The following is a 19,432-nucleotide window of genomic DNA, read 5'->3' as shown; positions in this document are numbered from 1 at the left end:
TTGAAAGTGGACTGGCCGGTGGCCCTCTTGGTAAGGGGTTCTGTCTGCCGAGCCTGCCTGGGGCTCCACTATTTGATGCACCAACGGCTAGAGTTATAGACAATGATGTAAATCCACTGATTATCTGGAGTCGGTCCCCTTGACATGTTAGATTTGTAACCCGAGACCTCAGAACTTGGGTATGAAAGGAAAGGGTCATTTCTGGAAACCGGGAAGTCATGATCGTGAAAGTGAAGGTTTGGGGTAGTGTTCTTTCACCCCCCCCCCAACCCCAATTTTTTTTTCTTGTTCTGTTTGATTTTTAAGGGGAGAGGATATAGGAGGGAAAAAATTAATGTGCTAGAAATGTATAGCCTAAGAGGAGAAAACATATAACTGGACTAACGCTCGTAATAGAGTAGGGCCAGTGAAAAAGATGCCTGTCCTCGCCTTTGCTCTGCCCTTTATGGTTTATGTTTGAGGAGGAGCCTTCTCAGTTTGTCTCCTGTACTCTTCCTGCACCCTCTCTCACCGCCAATGCCTCTACCCTTGATCTGAGCTGATTTTGCTACAGTTACTCTAAGACAGTGAATCCATTACCTTGCTGCATAGTCTTCTATAGATTGTTTTGTGGATTTTTTTTTCCATTTTCACCTTGAAAAGCAGTGTCCACATTTGGTATAGCAAGAAAGGGTGGGAATCTAACTGAAAAGGATGTTCTTGGGTGTATTTGCAGGGAACACGGGCATAGTCTTAACTGCAAGAGTTCAAAACAGAGCTGCCAAGCACCTGTGCTGAGTCTGGAGATGAGTAGTTTGTTCTAGAGAGCTCAGACACGGTGGGACATGGGTGGGACGTTACCTACCAAGGGATGCGGCTTTTCTGTTGGCTCCGCTCCCTTGGTGGGAAGTAGGGGTGGGGACCTTTCTCTCTCTCAGGAGACCAACGAACATATGGGTACTTCCCTAAGGAAAACCTTTGCTGATCTTGATGAGTATCCCCAGGAAGAAACATGTGGCCTAAGCAACATCTCTCCCTTGCACTCTAAGGTAAAGGTTGCAGAGTGCCTGGCACAAAATAAGGGCTCAGTAAATGGTTTCAACCTTATTATTATCCAAATCGATAGAGTTCCACTTCATTCTCGAAGCTGGAACTGAACCAGGTAGAACTCAAGGTCCTTTTCTACCATCTCTAGAAAAATAATTCAGAGGGAAAATACTGATAGTCTCAACAATGTGAAGATAAATTACCCAAGTATCAAATAGGTAGAGGATTTCAGTTTCTTTGGGTGTCCCTAAAGAAAAGGTAGACATGGCCAATGAACTCATAAAATGTTGCTCCGTGTCGGTAGCCATTAGGAAAATATAAATCAAAACTGCAAAGAGGTACCACTTCACCTCCACTGGGCAAAACAGACAATAAGAAGTGTTCACAGGGATGTGGGGAAATGGGAGCTCTCATAAAGGGTTGGTGGGAATGCAAATGGTGCAGCTGCTTTGGAAACAATTTGGCAGTTCCTCAAACTGTTCAACAAGGAGTCATCATATAACCCAGCAATTCCACTCCTAGATATATACCCAGGAGAAGTGAAATCATATGTACACACACACAACTTGTACAAGAATGAAATAGCAGCATTAGTCATAATAGCTAAAAAGTGGAGGAGTTCCCGTTGTGGCGCAGTGGTTAACGAATCCGACTAGGAATCATGAGGTTGTGGGTTCGGTCCCTGCCCTTGCTCAGTGGGTTGATGATCCGGCGTTGCCGTGAGCTGTGGTGTAGGTTGCAGATGCGGCTCGGATCCCGTGTTGCTGTGGCTCTGGCGTAGGCCAGTGGCTATAGCTCCAATTGGACCCATAGCCTGGGAACTCCATATGCCGCAAGAGCGGCCCAAGAAAAGGGCAAAAAGGCAAAAAAAAAAAAAAAAAAAAAAAAAGTGGAGACAATGCAAGTATTCATCAGCTGGTGAACAAATAAACAAATTGTGATCATCCATATGATGGAGTATTACTCATCATTTAAAAGGACTGAGTACTGTTTTGTGCTACAACGTGGATGCACCTTGAAAACATTATGGTAAGTGAAAGAAGCCAAGTGCAAAAGATCATATACTATATGACTCCATTTCTATGGACTGTTGAGAATAGGCAAATCCACACAGACAGAGGATAGATTAGTTATTGCCAGCAGCCAGGGGTAGTGGAGAATGAGGCATGATCGGTCCTGGGCATGGATTTTCTTTAGGGGGTGATGAAAATGCTTGATAATTGTATAGTGTGATGGTTGTTTAGTGTATGTGTACAGATACTAAAAACCATTGAATGTGTACTGTAAAAGGACAAGCATTATAGTATATGAATTATATCTCAATAGAAAGCTTAAAAAATACGAGCGAAACAGTGACCATCACTCGGACATAAAGAAGTTAGCCTTGGTCATTGACACATTGTGAAAACACTGTGGCTGGTCATCTACCATATATTCTGATTTGTTAAAAAGAAAATCCTCCACTTCGGTGACTTTTTCCTGAAGAAGTTCCTTCTGAATTGATTGGAGGAAATGATGATTCCCAGTTCCTTTATTTGTTATGTGTTTTTCATGGAACTATCCTAGTCATTAAGAAATGTGCTTCAGAAAGCTCCCTGGTGGCCTCGTGGCTTAAAAATCTGGCGTTGTCACTGCTGTGGCTTGGGTCACTGCTGCGGTGGCATGGATTCAATCCCTGGCCCAGTAATTTCCACATACCCTGGGCACAGCCAAAAAAATAAGGAAAGAAATGTGCTTCGATGCCCCATTGATTTACGCCCCCCTCAACCCCAGTCTACTCATTGTGGCAGCAGGGTTTGTATGTTCACTTACTTGTTTGAACCCACTGAGGATGAGGAGAAAGAACCAGCCTTATGTTGACCTCTGTGGTAGGTGGACATGAGTGGAAGCTGGGAAGAAAGTGGATGATGGATATAAGAACTTGACAATTTGATAGTAGCTGAGGAAAACCAAGACATTTTGCATTTTATCTTGCTTTCTCTAAGATTTCAAAATGGTGGTCCACTTTTGGGTTCCATGAAAGTGTTTGTTGTCATAGACCTCATTGGGAGAATACCTTTGTTTATTCAGGTTTCAAAAGTCCATCAGTAGAGGCCACTCTGTTGAGGTTGTCAAATGGACAATTAGATTTGTAGGGGACCCCAGCACCCCTTGCAAGCAGTGGCTATTCCCTAGGATACTCTTACTTTGACATGAATGACCCATTGGTTGGATCATCTATAATCTTAGTGTTGAACCCCCCCACCTACCCCATATCATGGCATTCTTCATGGTCTCTGTCACAGTAGCTGGGGAATGGGAAGTTTCTCATTTGTGAGCACATGTTCTTCATAATTCCTTTCCTAGATTCTCCAAGAGCCTGCACACTCCAAGGTGGGGAGCTGCTGTCATCACCAAGGTTAAATAGCCTTTCCTTCCCACCACAGTAATGGGAGAGGAGGATTTTGGTGTTCACCTAGACTCTTTGAGACAGAAAGATGGCGGCTGGGCCTGGAGTTAACTACATTGAGGGGTAGCATGTCTCTTATCTTTAAGCAAGAACCAAATCCTCTGGCAGCCTGAGCCTTCTGCTCATGGTGGCTTGTGAGCTGCTTTGCGGGGTGGCCCCAGCTCTCCACCACCCATGGCAGGAGGGGCGGGTGGCAGCTGTTCCTCCATCCTGGGGGAGCTGGCAGCACCAGAAAACGGCTGCCTCAGGGCTTCCACCCTGTTGCAGCTGAGCTAATTATATCTTCCCAAAGAAGGAAGAAATCGGAACACTGCATTTGCATTGAAACCAGCCTGATATGGCAGGTCCAAAATTACTCTAGCATTTATGTTCTCTGAATTGTTTTAATTAGCAGCTCTGCAGTACCAGTCTTTTATTTCGTCTTTATTCCTTCCCTCCACTGGCAAAGCTTGGCACTTAGGAAGCATCTGAACCAGATTTCTGTCATAGTCTGCCTGTTGGAAACCTAGGATCTCACTCTGCTTGGTCATTACTATACCACACTGGATCCACTAGACTTTTTTTTTTAATATGCACTTTGGTATTTTCTACCATTTGAGTCCAACATGTATTTCAGATGAATGTGATCCATCAGTGAGCAGAGAGCCCCAAACATCTGAAATCCTAGCTTTTAAGTCTTTTTCCCCAGTGAGCCTTAGTTTTTTGGTGGCAAGGGGTAAGAAATCCCATCCTTTAATTCATCTTTCACTTAAGAAGAAAAGAGAAGGAAGCAGAATAGGCAACTTGATTAATGGTGGGCATTTAAAAAAGGAAATTAATATAACTTGACTAAGTAAGGCCATGGTCAGTATCCTAAAGTGTTAGAATATCAGCAACAAGTCCGGAAATAATCTTCTAGTGCTCAATCCAGTTTATGAACAGCTGAGAGAAAAAAAGATTTTTTTTAATAAGTTGATATGACAAGTAAGTGTTTTGAATCAGTTCTTTGTCCCTTACCCTGTCCGCCCTGGAGGGAGGGGTGATAAACTGGAAAATAAAGTCTTGAACCATAGAGGAGAGAAGGTGGCTCAGGTAATTTAAGAACTAGATAAGTACATCAGAAATAATCAAGGGTTAACTTCATACCTTGGTCCTTGAAAATAATGTGTTTATTTTTTAAGGAATATTTGAATATAATGTGAACAACTCTAGATAGATAAATAGGGAGACAGAGAAGGAGAGAGAAATAGAATAGATAAATAGATCTTGGCTCCTTCCACAGATGCTTTTACTGTTGTGTAAAATGGCCAGATCATTCCTGCTATGAGGAGCAGGACTGCATCTACCTGATGGTGCCTGCTGATTCTCGAGACTGTTCTAGCTTCACCTACTCTCTGACTTCCTCCAAGCAGAACAGTGGCTCCCAAATCCATGATCCCTCAAGACTTCACAGAAATAAGCATTACAGCATAGAACCCATTCCATCATGGAAATCTTCTCACTGATAAGAAAGCAGAGAGGGGACAGGTCTTACACATCTTTGTATCTGTGCAAACTGGCACCATGCACGGCACATACTAAGTATGCTGAACAGAATACATTTAAACCTTCATGAGTGTGTCTTTTTAACCCTGTCAATGAATACAGAAGAGATTCAGATTTTCCAATAGGTCTAGCTCTGAGTCTAGGTGCCCTGACTTTAGGAAGTAAAGCTAGAGATGTTGAGACAGCCTTATCTCAAACTTACTTCTGTAGAATGCCCAGAGCTACAACATATTTATGTTATTTATTATTCACATTAATACTATTGGTAGGAAAACATCCACCGATATGTTTTGTGTAGAACCCTTAAAACCAGGCACAGCATTCATTTTAAAAGGCGACATACCCCCTTCCTGAGAGAAGAGTGTTCCCTATGTCATCAAGTCTCTTTTGCATATACCATTTCCTTGTTTTCCTCTTTAATGTGTACTCACACAATGACTCTTAACATTCCCATGAACAATTATAGATCTTCGGGGTTGGGTTCTTTTGATTAAAGTAGACCCAGAAACATAAGAGGTTGTTGATTCTATAAAATCATCTTCAATGTATGCCTTGTATAGCAGTTAGAGAGAGCGCCGTTCAGAGGAACCTGTCTGTTGGAGAGAAATCAGAACATTGAGTTCAGACTAAGTCTATATTAAAGTAGATTTGCATAAATTGTTTCAAGGTTCAAAATTGGCTTCATTTGTATTCAAGCCTCCTTAAGAACCTTTTCCATATGCTTTGCAGTTGCTACAGGGTGGGTGAGTGTCCATTTATTCATTCAACCCGCAATATTGAAGCAGCTGCTATGTGCTAGATACTGTACTACATAATAAAGGAGGAGTTTGGGGGCATAAGATTATGTGATCAATGCTGTAATGGAAATATGTACTGGGAACCCCAGAGAGGATACTAAATAATAAAGGAGGAGTTTTTGGACATAAGATAATATAATCAATTCTGTAATAGAAATATGTACTGGGAACCCCAGAGAGGAAGCTGTCGGTCTGCTTTGGGGATATCAGAGTAGGGTTTGTAAAGACATGACATTTGAGCTGGTATTTAACATATGAACTTGAGGAGTTCCTGCCATGGCACAGTGGAAACAAATCCGACTAGGAACCACGAGGTTGTGGGTTCAATCCCTGGCCTTGCTCATTGGGTTAAGGATCCGGCGTTGCCGTGAGCTGTGGGTGTAGGTCACAGATGCACCTTAGATCCTGCATTGCTGTGGCTGTGGCTGTGGCTGGCGGCTGTAGCTCTGATTAGACCCCTAGCCTGGGAACCTTCATATGCCATGGGTGTGGCCCTAAAAGGACAAAAGACAAAAAAAGGATATGAACTTGAGACTGTGGACCAGGAGGGAGGGAGGAATTCTTGGCATAGGAGGTAGCATATGAAGAGAGATGTGTGGCCAGAGAATGGGCTACCCCTTTGCTGAAAAGGTAAGCCATTTAGGCTATTATCAGATTTCACAGGGGCCTGTTTACCATGCTAATGACTTTGTCCTTCTGTCAGTGGGAAGCCACTGAGAGGTGTTTTTTTTGTTTTTTTTTTTTTTTTTTTGTCATTTTGTTGTTGTTGTTGCTATTTCTTGGGCCGCTCCCAGGGCATATGGAGGTTCCCAGGCTAGGGGTCGAATCAGAGCTGTAGCCACCGGCCTACACCAGAGCCACAGCAACGCAGGATCCGAGCCGCATCTGCAACCTACACCACAGCTCACGGCAACGCCGGATCGTTAACCCACTGAGCAAGGGCAGGGACCGAACCGGAAACCTCATGGTTCCTAGTCGGATTCGTTAACCACTGCGCCACGACGGGAACTCCTCCATTGAGAGTTTTGATGCCAGAAAGTGACATGTCAGATTGCCTTCTGGCAGCTTGGAAAAATAGATCCACCCAACAGATCCCCACATCTCCACTGCTGTACATAGGCCTAGAGCTGCATGTCTCAAACTGGATCCATGAGTTGTCAGAGAGTGTTCATCAGTAAAAGAGATCCATGATCACTAAGGTAAGCAATCATTTCCTTGCTGTCGAACTCCTCAGAGCCTTTAATCTGTTATTGGGACTTGTGGCCTTTTAAGAGGTCTGTAGAAGGTGGTCAGAGCCCACACTGAAGAGTTGACTTTGTCCAAGGTTCCTGGTCCCATCAGTTTGCCAACTAGTAAAGTCTGCTAGCAGGAGGTGGGATAAATCCTCTTTTGTTCCAGTCTTCTGAGTCTCTTGATTCCAGAAATCAAGAGCCATCCACCTGTACACAGAGATACTACCTGTGGAAAGTAAGTGTTCTTTCAGATGCCCTGGGAAGGAAGATAGGCCATAGCCCATGGACTCGGATGAGCCAGAAGGATTCTGACTCCTCAGGGTCCTGAGAAACATTGTCAGCAGATACTTTCTCCCCTTTTCACCCATTTTTGAAGTAATCGGACCTCAGCTTTCTCCTGCCTGTGACAGTCCATATCTTTACATGGCTGAGACCAAAGCCCCTTAAAAAGGAAGCTGACAACAAAAAGTTAACTGGGTATAGATGAAAGAACATCAGATCGTGGTCCTAAAGGCAAAGATTTGAATTTCTGATTTCCTTTTTCTAACTCTAGTTCTATCAGTTAGGAATGCATCTAGCGTTTAGCTACTAGCAGTGGCCTAAGCAGAGAGCAGCTCCTGTTTGCATGACAGGGTGTTTACAGGTGGGCAGTTTCTCATTGGTTCAGAAGCTTTCCAGTGTCAGAGCACTTTATTGGCACTTGACATCTTCTTGATCTTTTCCTCATGGCTAAAAGAAGGTTGCAACCACTCCGAACGTGTCAAAACTGCAGTTGGAGGAGGAAGGGTGCAAGATGGCAGAAAAGAAAAGAGTTCCTACCTACACGCTTTCCTCTTGTCAGGAAGTAAGTCTTTCCCAAAACACCTCCTCTGTAAAATCTCCTTCTTAGACCTTGCTAGCCACATGTGGGCCAAGACTGAGGACTGAAGTCACTGGCAGAATCAATGGCTTTCTGAAGACCTAGACAAACTATGATTCCACCACAGGTGAAAAGCAAATGAAACTGAATGGCTTTGGAGAGAGCCAAGAAAACCATGCCATCCTCACCTTTTGCACCATCATGGCCTCTGTTTCTTCATTCTCAATAAACCTTCCCTTAAAGGTTGTTAAGGAAAATAAGCAAAGTGGCACATAATCACTGCTAAAAAATTAAAGTGTTGGCATTTTTCAGTAGGCAGTCTTTATTCTTCTATATGTCATGCTTCTTTTTTTTTTTTTTTTTAAGCTATTTTTAAGATTTTCTCTTAGGTCCATTGGATTTCCTGGATTTGTTTTCATCAGTCTGAAATGTTTTGACCATTATTTGTTCAAATATTCTTCTGTTCCCCCTACTTACCTGTTAGGGACTCCAACTTCACTTTTATTAAACAGCTTAAAGCTGTCTCATGGCTCAGTGAGCTATTTTCATATTTTTGGATTCTCTTTTCTTTGTTTCACTTTGGATAGTTTCTGTTACTCTAGCTTCAACTTCCTTAGTCTTTTCTTCTGCAGAGTCTAATTTTGCATTATTCCCATCCAATGTATTTTTCATCTCACATATTGACGTTTTCATTCTTGAAAGTTCAGTATAGACCCTTTTTTAAACCTTCCATTCCTCTAGTTAACTTTTGAAACACGTGGAATGCATTTATAATAAGTGTTTCAGTGTATTTGTCTATAACTCTATCATGTGCGTCAGTCCTGGATTAACGACTATTGGTTGATTTCTCTCCTTATCTAGGGTCACGTTTTCCTACTGCTTTGTATGGCTGGTAATTTTAGATTGTTCACCAGACATTGTGACTTTTGTCTTATTGGATGCTAGGTATTTTGCCTTCCTAAAACTATTTTTGGGCTTTGTTCTGGAAAGTGGTTTTATTGCCTTGAAACGGTTTGATGCCTTTGTACATTGCTGTTAAGATTTATTAGGCAGTACCAGACCGGTATTTCCTGTAGAGCTAATCATTCCCCACATCTGAGGCAAGATCTACTAGGAACAGTACCTAATTCACCATGGATCATGATGTTTTCACTCTGCTTCGTGGGAACTGGCTGTATTCTTGGTCCTATGTGAGCACTGGGCACTGATCCTTTTAGATTATTCTCCCCCAGCCATTGATAGTGTGCTCACATGCATGCACCAATAAATACTCACCTGAATACTTGAGGGGTTGAGAGGTACCCTCTGTAGATCTTCAAGGGTTTTCTCTGTGTGCAGTTCTCTCTTCTCTGGAATTCTGCCTTTCCACTCGAGTCACCTTGATCTCCGCAGGCTCTCCGCTCCGTTTTCTCAACTCAGAGAGCATGGTGGGTTCCCCCTGGAGCCCTCTGTCTCTTTCTATGAATTAAGCTTGACAACCATAGGATGCACTATGGTCTTTGTGTTTCATCGCTCAAGAATCATTATGCCTCCTTGCCTGTTATCTAGTGTCTTGAAAATAAGTGTTCATATACATATATTTAAGCCATTTTTTGGTTGTTTTCAGTTGAGAAAGCACATTTTATCCCTGCAACTCCACCTTGCCTAGAGTAGAAGACAGTTGCCATCTCTTTTGATTAATATGTCTTTTTTTTTTTTTTTAAGTCAGTGAACCACTTATAAGCTGCAGCAAAGCAAACACGTTCTCCCACTTCTTTAGAACAGCTACTTCCTGTGAAGGTTTTTTTTTTTCCTTTTTAATTAAATAACTTACATTTACATAATACTTCTTCTACAATTAAAGTTTTCCTGCCTACACAAGATTATTACTTTAGTAGGAGAGTAGATTTTCTCCATCTCCAGTGAGTATTGAGCAAGGGGAAATTATCTCAGCTTCCCCGTTACCTCTGACTGAGTCTCAGGCTCAAAATGTGAACGGGTTCAAGGAGGCTTTGGGAAAAGACGTGTGGGCAGAATATTAAGACTATGCCAGGAGTTCCCGGCGTGGCGCAGTGGTTAATGACTCCGACTAGGAACCATGAGTTTGCGGGTTCGGTCCCTCCTCTTGCTCAGTGGGTTGATGATCTGGCATTGCCGTGAGCTGTGGTGTAGGTTGCAGACGCGGCTCGGATCCCGCGTTGCTGTGGCTGTGGCATAGGCCAGTGGCTACAGCTCCGATTAGACCCCTAGCCTGGGAACCTCCATATGCTGCAGAAGTGGCCCAAAGAAATAGCAAAAAGACAAAAAAAAAAAAAAAAAAAAAAAAGACTATGCCACACTTTACACATTTTCCCGCAGTCTCTGTCCTTTGGTCAGGGACCAAATACCTTGGATGGATAAATGACTGAATTAGTCCAAGGTGGTACCATATATATATATATATAATTCTTAGCCATGCCTTGTCAACACGTAGATTCTGAGTGAGACATGCTGTGTTCCCTAAAGGAAATCACAGATCTCCTGGGCAAAAGAAATGTAAGTGAATCACTCTGATGCTAGGTAATATGATACCTGTTGTGAAGAATAGAGATAAGTAGGGTTTTATTGGGATGTGGGATGAAATCTGGTAAGTTCTCTGGTAGAAATATGATTTGACTTGGGTCTTAAAAGAGGAATAACAGATGAAGGCGTTGTTAAAATTAGCAACTATTGCAGATGATAGAGTTATAGTTAAGACTAGGTGACCTCATTACAAGTGCTTCTTGGGCAGACTGTGCCTCTTTTTTTGGCTGTTCCTACAGCATGTGGAGATTCCCTGGCCAGGGATCGAACCCACACCACAGCAGCAACCCAAGCCGCTGCACTGACCATGTCAAAGCCTTAACCCATTGCACCAAAAGAAAACTGCTAGAATGTGCCTCTTCTGTTATTGACTTCCCAAATGCCTCACATAGAGCTAGGCACTTATTGGGTTTTTACTGATTATGATAATTGCCTAAAAGGAAGGTCCAAGAAAGACTGTATTCTCTTCTCCGTGGAAGTCTTTAAGAATGAAAATGCTATCCACCATAGTGGATCTTCAGGATAGAAATAGCTCCTGAGTACAAGTTGGATTTGACCTCCATCTCTCAACCCTCCATAAAACTTTCTTGGAAATTCAGAGGAATTCTTTCCTCTGGCAGAAAGTTCACATTCCTCTTCGGCCTATTTGTCCAGATTTTAAAAATTATACAGGCGTTCCTGTCATGGCTCAGTGGTTAACGAATCCGACTAGGAACCATGAAGTTTCGGGTTCGATCCCTGGCCTTGCTCAGTGGGTTAAGGATCAGCGTTGCCATGAGCTGTGGAGTAGGTTGCAGACGTGGCTCGGATCCTTCGTCGCTGTGGCTCTGGCATAGGCCGACGGCTAGAGCTCCGATTAGACCCTTAGCCTGGGAACCTCCATATGCCATGGAAGCAGCCCAAGAAATGGCAAAAAGACAAAAATAAATAAATAAATAAAAATTAGACAACTACAGGAGATTGGGATGACAATCTAACCTCATCCTGTGTACATGTGAAGATGTAAAAATCTCTGGAATTGGTCCCTGTACATAGTTGCAGGATCTCTTGGTGACAGTTCCACCAATGGTCACAGGAACTTAGTACAGGCCTAAAACCTGAAGAATTCTACTTAGCAAATTAAAAAAATAAATAAATAAATAAAACTCCAAATTGGGCTCTACTAAAAAGATTGTCAAACATAAAGTTGCTTTGTGATATCCACCTGTGAGACAAGTTCTTTTCACACAAGTAAAGGCATTGCAGAGTTTCCTTACCTGGTTCCGTCGTGTTCCCCACTATATAGCCTCCCAAGCTAGTCCATACATCTGAATAGCAAAGTGCTTTCTTCAAAGTCTTGATTACTGCACCTTGCCTTTGATATACTGATTCAGCATCTCTGAAGATGAGAATTGTGAATTTGTATTTTTTATAATGATTTTTTTCCCATTATAGCTGGTTTACAGTGTTCCGTCAATTTTCTACTGTATAGCAAGGTGACCCAGGCACACATACGTATGTACATTCTTTTTTCTCACATTATCATGCTGCATCATAAGTGACTAGCTACAGTTCCGAGTGCTATACAGCAGGATCTCATTGCTAATCCATTCCAAAGGCTACACTTTGCATCTATGAACCCCAAATTCCCAATCCATCCCACTCCCTCCCCCTCCCCCTTGGCAACCACAAGTCTTTTCTCCAAGGCTATGATTTTCTTTTCTGTGGAAAGGTTCATGTGTGCTGCATATTAGATTCCAGATATAAGTGATATCATATGGTATTTGTCTTTCTGACTTACTTCACTTAGTATGAGAGTCTCTAGTTCCATCCATGTTGCTTCAAATGGCATTATTTTGTTCTTTTTAATGGCTGAGTAGTATTCCGTTGGGTATATATACCACGTCTTCTTAATGCATCCATCTGTCGATGGACATTTAGGTTGTTTCCATGTCTTGGCTATTGTGAACAGTGCTGCAGTGAACATAAGGTGCATGTGTCTTTTTCAAGGAAATTTTTGTCCAGATATATGCCCAAGAGTGGGACTGAATTTATATTTTTAAAAAGCTTCTTAGGTGAGTTGACGTACAGCCAAGTATAGAATTAGGAATTCCTGTCTTGACTCAGTGGTTAACAAGCCCAGCTAATATCCATGAGGATGCAGGTTCAACCCCTGGCCTCGCTTAGTGGGTGAAAGATCCGGCATTGCAGTAAGCTGTGGTATAGGTCACAGACTCGGCTCAGATCTGGCATTGCTGTGACTGTGGTATAGGCCGGCAGCTACAGCTCTGATTCAACCCCCTAGCCTGGGAACTTTCACAAAAAAAAAAAAAAAAAAAAAGAAAAAAAAAAGACTCATACGGGTCCTTCTCAACAGCATTTACAGAAAGTAGCTAACATGGTCTCATCGGTGCTAAGATTCAAATAGCACCCATATAAAAAGATCTTAATTATTATCAAGCTTCAAAAATAGAATAGGTGCTGTTAAAAATTCTCTCCAACTTGACCCATTACTTTCCTGATGGAGATAGTGCTCTGGTAATTAATAGATTTTTAGGACTTCCAGTGGGATGGGAAAAAAAAAAAAAAAAAAAAAAAAACCTCTTCGAATTTTAATTACTATCATGCAGTCCCATCCTACTCTGCTTATCTTTAGAGCCCGGATTCACTGAAGTATGGCATTTCTGAATTGGTAAATGAAATATTCGCTGAGGCTCATCCTAGGAGGTGAGCATGGCTCCCTGTCTGAGGAAGTATTGACAAAGGCAAGAGGAGGAGAGGCAGACAGACAGAAGACGCAGCAGGTTCCATGCGCTGTGACATGCACCTGGACATGCCAACATCCGAGCAGGGACACCTCCCTCCTGGGAGGCACCCAGGCTCCCGGGCTGGTCCCGCAGTCTAGGCAGACCCCTGCTGGCCTTCCCTGTCACTGCAAGGTTGTATATCCGTGTGGGTGATGGGTGGGGGCCCTGCGCAGGAAAAGCAAGAAACGGCTTGTGAGGAGTCCGTCAAACAGCTTGTCAAGGTATCCTTGTGGGTGTCTGTATTGAAGTGTCACAGTATGAAGGCTTTTTATTAGCAGCTATTTTAGAATCCTAACACCGAAATGGAACAGTTTCTTCCCTACATGGCATTTCCAGGCTGGCTTCCTCCCTCACAGCCCTACGACAGCACAGCCATCTCCTAAGGGGGTGGAGAGCATGACGCTGGGCTCCTTTGACGGTGGTGTGGCCCACGCCCTCAGCCCCAGAGTTAATTTGGTTCATTCACATGCTGCGGATGACGGGAATACGGCAGCGGAGGCTGAGGAGGCTTGGAGGCTCCTGCCTCAGAATCCGCAGGAGCACAGAAACCTTTTGCGAGGGCAGAGGAGGATGAGATCGGTGGCCCACGTTTCAGGGCCCGGAGGGAGAATTTAACTCCAAGGTGAAGTTGCACAGTGAGTTAATTCCAATATCAGCATTTTCATCCCCCTCAGGGCTTTCAGAGCTACCGGGGCTACCCTCGGTGTTTGAATTCTTCCCAGCTCTTTAGGGCCAGTGGTGAGTTTCTTCTGGAAAACCATTCAGTTTCATTGTAGGAAACAGATGTGATCTTAAAAAAATCCCCGTGGATGTCTTAGAGGGTGGATGTTGTGTCTTGTAAGGAAGACTTGACATGTATTGTCATCCTTTTCTATCGCAGCTTGACATGTCACCTTCTCAGCCATTTTGAACAACACAGACAAAGAGGAGCTCCCCTCCTGGCTCAGCGATAATGACCCCAACCAGGATCCATGAGGCTGTGGGATCAATCCCTGGCCTCGCTCGGTGGGTTAAGGATCCGGTGTTGCCATGAGCTGTGGTGTAGGTCACAGATGTGGCTCGGATCCTGCATTGCTATGGCTGTGGCATAGGCCGGCGGCTACAGCTCTGATTTGACCCCTAGCCTGGGACCCTCCATATGCCACAGGTGCAGCCCTAAAAAGCAAAAAAAAAAAAAAAAAGAAAAGGCCCCACAAAACATGGAACCAGCAGACAGAACAGAGCCGGATCCATTCTCACTTGCAGTATGTATGTGGTGTGTGGCTTTGAGAACTCATTTCACTTCTCTGACCTCACTGTCCTTTTTTTTTTTTTTTTTTTTTTTTTTGGTCTTTTTAGGGCCACTCTCGTGGCTTACGGAGGTTCCCAGGCTAGGGTTGACTTAGAGTTGTAGCCGATGCCCTACGCCACAGCCACAGCAACTCCAGATCTGAGCCATGTCTGCGACCTATACCACAGCTCCCAGCAACGCTGGATCCCCCGACCCACTGAGCAAGGCCAGGGATCCAACCCTCAACCTAATGGATGCTGGTCAGATTCATTCCCACTGAGCCACGATGGGAACTCCCCTCATGTACCATCTTAATGAAACAGTGAAAAAGTCCGTTCTGCCTGCTCCTTGGTGCTGACATGAAGCCACCATGGAAGGTGTGGAGGAAATGCCTGAGTTAGTCCTCTGTGAACAGGACACTGCAGAATCCTATGACATATGTTGGGCTCCACCTTCTGAGTTTGGAGGAATGGTCTCTTTAGATAAACATCTCTGAATCTGGGAGGGGTTCCTAGAAGTATAAGCAGCCAGCTCTTTATGGGGTGATCTCAGGGTGTCGCCTTGGGGCACGGACATAGGCCATCACTCTTTCCTTTAGTTCTTGCCTCCTGTGTTGATGGCGTACCTCCCACGAGTGTTCTCCAGCCATTCTTCGACACCTCTCCCAGGCTAGAGTGATGTTTCTGAGGTCTTGGGAAAGTCGCAGGACTTCCTTGACCCTCTCTGCCTGTTGATCTGTACTCTGTTTCTTCCCCTCTATCCTGAAAGGCAACTTTAGCTGTCATCACGGAAAGCACTTTTTAAAAAAGTAATAATAATAATGATTTTTATTTTTTCCATTATAGTTGGTTTCCAGTGTTCTGTCAATTTTCTACTGTACAGCAAGGTGACCTAGTTACACATACATGTATACATTCTTTTTTTCTCACATTATCATGCTCCATCATAAGTGACTAGACATCGTTCCCAGTGCTACACAGCAGGATCTCATTGCTAATCTATCCCAAAGGCAATAGTTTGCATCTGCGAACCCCAAATTCCCAATCCCCCTCCCCCTTGGAAACCTCAGGTCTGTTCTCCATGTCCATGATTTTCATAAGGCACTTTTTTTTTTTCCTTTTTTAGGGCCACACCCATGACACATGGAGGTTCCCAGGCTAGGGGTCGAACTGGAGCTGCAGCTGCCGGCCTACACCACCGCCACAGCAACGCAGGATCCAAGCTGAGTCTGTGACCTACACTGCAGCTCACGGCAATGTCGGATTCTCTGATGCACTGAGCAAGGCCAGGGATCAAACCTGCAACCTCATGGATGAGAGTCAGATTCCTTTCCACTGCACTACAACGGGAACTCCCAGAGAGCACATCGTATATTCTGGATGACAGGCTTCTTGTGTCTCTCTGTGGTTGGTCCAGCACCTGCTTCCCTTTTGTCAGCTATTATGAGTCCTAACTATTGGCTTGAGCATGAAACACAAGTCATAGAGGGAAGTCATCATGGCCTAAACCACACGCACTGCAGCACGACTTGACTTCCATAGCATCAAATAGCTCTGCCCTTTAGCAGTGTGGTGAAGGCTAGGGAACTCCTTCCCCCAATAAGGCTTTAAAGGCATAAAATGAAATACACACAAGACTAAAAAGGAGCACTGTACTGCGTTACAGGAGTTGCATTGCATTACGGTTAGAACATGTTTGAAATGTGACATAATAACGCACGTGTTTTTGCTGAAACATTCGGTAATGAGATGTGGTGGCAGATCTAATAACCCCTGTAATTTCAAAGTGAGGAGCATAAATGATGTTTTGAGATCTCTGCAACAACAACAATGTAATATGAAAATATCTGCTTTCTATGGGCGACAGCTTCACATATGCTACTGATCTACTCTGGTTTGTTGTGGTATTAATCATTGGAAACGCTGACTTGTTGCGGGGTTAGTGAAAATTAGGTGCAAACCATGTTTATGTGGATTCTATCCATGGATCCCTTGAGGGCCTGTGTGTTACAGGTAGAAAACCCTTCCTTGAGTACATTGCAGAATAACGCAGAAATGGTCATCAGTCAGGTACAGTCAAGTCCTGCTGCCTGAGAACATTCTAGACCCTCTGAAGAAAGACGTAGGGTTGGGGTTGGGGTTAGTATAAAGAGCTTCCATGCTGGGCCAGGCTTCCTGAGTTCAAATTCCAGCTCGGCCTCTTACCAACTCTGTGATCTTGAGCCAGTTACTTAACCTCTCAATACTCAATCTCTTCAACTGTTAAATGGCCCCAACCATATAACACCTTTCCAAATTGCTGTTGTAAGGATTAAACACACTTTAAACTGTGCCTGCCTCATAGTGGGTATTTTAGGTGTCAGTTATCATTATTATAATTATACATGCACATTTTAAAAGAGAACACCTCAGGGAGTTCCCATCATGGTGCAGTGGTTCATGAATCTGACTAGGAACCATGAGGTTGCGGGTTCGATCCCTGGCCTTGCTCAGCGGGTTAAGGATCCAGCGTTTCCATGAGCTGTGGTGTAGGTTGCAGACGTGGCTCGGATCCCACGTTGCTGTGGCTCTGGTGTATGTCAGTGGCTATAGCTCCGATTAGACCCCTAGCCTGGGAACCTCCATATGCCACAAGAGCGGCCCAAGAAATGGCAAAAAGACAAAAATAAATAAATAAATAACAATAAAAGAGAACACCTCAAAAATAAATAACATTGGAATGAATCGGCCCTGCCCAGGGCACCGTTAAGCTGGGGATGCACACGCTGGTGTTTGAGTAGCTGCGAGTTTAACCTGCATTTCTCTACCTGTCAAGGATACTGCCGGGGTCTTTGCCAAGGGTCTTGATGAAATAATACACTTCATGCTCATGACATTCTCCCATCTCCCATCTCCTAAGGTCACCTAACAGGAACTGGATGATCACCAGCTATGACTTAATCTTGATGAACCTGTCTTTGCTCCTGGTCATCAGTGCTTCCTTTGCCAAGGGCTTTCAAACCATCTTTAAAGAGTTGCTATTAAAATTCAGTCTGGGGGAGTTCCCGTCATGGCTCAGTGGTTAACAAATCCCAATAGGAACCATAAGGTTGAGGGTTCGATCCCTGGCCTCGCTCAGTGGGTTAAGGATCCAGCGTGGCCGTGAGCTGTGGTGTGGGTCTCAGACGTGGCTTGGATCCCGCATTGCTGTGGCTCTGGCGTAGGCCAGCGGCTACAGCTCCAATTTGACCCCTAGCCTGGGAACCTCCATATGCCGTGAGGGCTATCCTAGAAAAGACAAAAAAAAAAAAAAAAAAAAAAAAAAAAAAAAAAAAAAAAAGCAGAATTGTAGGGCTTAGTGGTGGCATGGGTATGGAAAGTGCCAAGCCTAGGAAGTCAAGGGTGTGAAGTAGATTGGATGTCTGATCTGCATAACTGGACAGACAGTGGCATCATTCCCCTGGTTGGGCAGAGAGCAATGGACTCGGTTGGTACATGTTGACATAGAGGTAATTTTAAGCCGACGCTGTTTCTTTTTCTTTTTCTTTTTTTTTTTTTTTTTTTGGTCTTTTTTTTTTTTGTTTTTGCCTTTTCTTGAGCTGCTCCCGCGGCATGTGGAGGTTCTCAGGCTTGGGGTCTAATGAGAGCTGTAGCCACCGACCTACGCCAGAGCCACAGCAACTCGGGATTTGAGCCGCGTCTTCGACCCACACCACAGCTCACAGCAATGCCAGATCCTTAATCCACTGAGCAAGGCAGGGATCGAACCCAGAACCTCATGGTTCCTAGTCAGATTCGTTAACCACTGCGCCACGACGGGAACTCCAAGTCGACTCTATTTCTAGGGTGTATATTTCTTGCTCTAACAAGCAAGAGAACACACTGAGGAGGGTGAGCACAGAGGCTGGGGCCATGCCGTAGGATGGGCCAATGAGGAAATGGGGAGCATGGGGCAAGAGAAAGGAAGACCTAGATGTAAACTCAGCAGCTGTCTTCTGCCCCAAAGATGAGCACAGAACTTCCAGGAGCCAGAACGGGGATGGTTGGGGGGATCGTTTCATGAGACAGATTTGGCCCCCATGGTAAAGAGGACCTGCCCGAGTGGGAGAATTGGGACATAAACCACCTTGTCAAGAGATGAGCTCCTTGGCTCTTGAAGGAAGTGTCTAAGCACAGGCTATCCACCTTCCACGATGCTGTGGAAAAGGGCTCAGGGTTTTGTAAACTGTGTTCTGTAGAACCCACTGATTTGGTGGAGGGTCTTCCATGATTAGTTCTATAAACCCTTTATTTGAAGGTTATCTGCTTGTGGGTGTTATAACCATGAATATAACTATGACTCCTAAGTGCATTTTAACCCTTAGGAAAAAACTAAGGGAAGCTGGGAGTCTCAGATGGGTGTATATATGATTTTAACACACTGAGAAACAGCAAAACTTTCCTGTCTTTGTGGCATGATTTCTAATACATAAATGTACTAACTTGTAGTAAATTCATCCTGATCTGATGCATTTTTATGTGACTTTTATGTTCGGTGTGTTGTCTTAAGAATGTATGTGAGGTAGAAAACTTCTTAAGTTCTTTAGAACTCAAAGAATTCAAGGGTTTATCCTGACAATCAAAATCAGTGGCCATATTTCTCATTTATAGCAATTATTTGAGCTCATACAAAAAGGATATGACTTGATAAAGGGAGAAATTTATGAAACTCTTTACTGCCAGAATCAACTATGGTTCCGACTCACTCAGCAGTCTCCAGGAAGCCCTCTGTCTACACTCGCCTTGCCTCTTTCAAACTTGCCAACCTTTGGAGTTCCCATTGTGGCTCAGTCATTAAAACGAGCCTGACTAGTAACCATGAGGTTGTGGGTTTTATCCCTGGCCTTGCTCAGTGGGTTAAGGATCTGGCATTGCCATGAACTGTGGTGTAGGTCTCAGATGCAGCTCAGACCCCGAGTTGCTGCGACTGT

General features: G+C 44.0%; 1 protein-coding gene across 4 annotated transcripts in view; it reads left to right on the top strand.

Annotated features, from left to right (window-relative positions):
• NTRK2 (neurotrophic receptor tyrosine kinase 2) overlaps window positions 1-19,432 on the top strand; it is a 394,884-nt gene that overhangs the window by 322,102 nt on the left and 53,350 nt on the right. The gene's annotated exons all lie outside the window — the stretch shown is intronic.

Source organism: Sus scrofa, chromosome 10, assembly GCF_054392235.1.
Source record: "Sus scrofa isolate SSC_HxYL_T2T_F1_AM1 chromosome 10, Sscrofa_HxYL_maternal_Yorkshire_Landrace_v2.0, whole genome shotgun sequence".
NCBI lineage: Eukaryota > Metazoa > Chordata > Mammalia > Artiodactyla > Suidae > Sus > Sus scrofa.
This window is presented reverse-complemented; position numbering and strand designations above follow the sequence as displayed.